Genomic DNA, 1,103 nt, shown 5'->3' on the forward strand with positions numbered 1-1,103 from the left:
GAAGGGAAGGGAAGGGAAGGGAAGGGAAAAATAATTTTGTGTAGTGGTTTTTCTTCTGAGCCAACTGTCTAAGAAACTCCCTCACCTAATGTTCCTCCCTATGGAGATAGCTGAGACACTTCTGGAGTTGCTCATTTTGCGCCACTGGTAGAAATGGCAATTCAGAATTATTACCTTGGTTTTGTCTGACAGAAAAAACTCTGTAAAATGAAACACATCTTGAGTAATGACAGTCTTGCTGTCCTAAAATGCCTAGGGGCAAAACAAGGCATTTTTCCAAAAGGTGAAAATCTGAGAAGCAGAAAGATAATCCAATTAAAAGACTGTCTTGTAAACTCTCCCTCTCTCCTGGCTCAGGAGGGATTTCCTCCTGTTTGTACATCCCCTGAAAAGTGAAACCATGCTCCTGCAGCCACTGGGAGTGACTTTCTACGTGTTCAGCTACTGCTCACTGAGAAGAAGGAACCACTGTTACCTCTGGCAGCCTTTTCATCTGAGTTGCTCTCAGCTCATCCTTGAGTTACCAATGCTGCAGAAAGTCAGATATGACCTGTATTCCTTGCGGATACCAGAGAAATGGTGCTGAGTTTCTCCTTTGTGTGTGTGTGCTTGGTGAGAAAAGTCAATGACTGTAATAAACAATGACCATGTATCTCTATTTCCTCATGTGCATCTGAGGATAACATATTTGCAAAGCTCCCTTGTGTGGAATAGCAGGAAGAAACTGCACCTAGGAGAGAGATTTGGAGCAGAGAATCCATGCAAGTCATTGCACTCTCTCTCAGTACTTTTATTCAGGGGTGGAACAAGCCTGAGTTCACTTGCAGCAATGAAATGCCCCATTAATCACTCATGCCTTTGAAAGGGATATGTCAGGCTTGGCTTATACGCCTACATTGGTACCTGATCCCATCTAGACAATGTGAGACAAGTGCCATACAAAGCAGCTCTAGTTAGTAAGTTGACTTATTTGTTAGTTTGCTAGTTAGATATAAATCAAAGTGTTGTAATAAGTCAATGATGTAGTAGTGGCTGCAATTTAATTTAGAGGGGAACAACCTCATTTTAGTCTTACTGACAAGAACACAAAAGGTAATATCAAT

Source organism: Meleagris gallopavo, chromosome 2, assembly GCF_000146605.3.
Source record: "Meleagris gallopavo isolate NT-WF06-2002-E0010 breed Aviagen turkey brand Nicholas breeding stock chromosome 2, Turkey_5.1, whole genome shotgun sequence".
Taxonomy (NCBI): domain Eukaryota; kingdom Metazoa; phylum Chordata; class Aves; order Galliformes; family Phasianidae; genus Meleagris; species Meleagris gallopavo.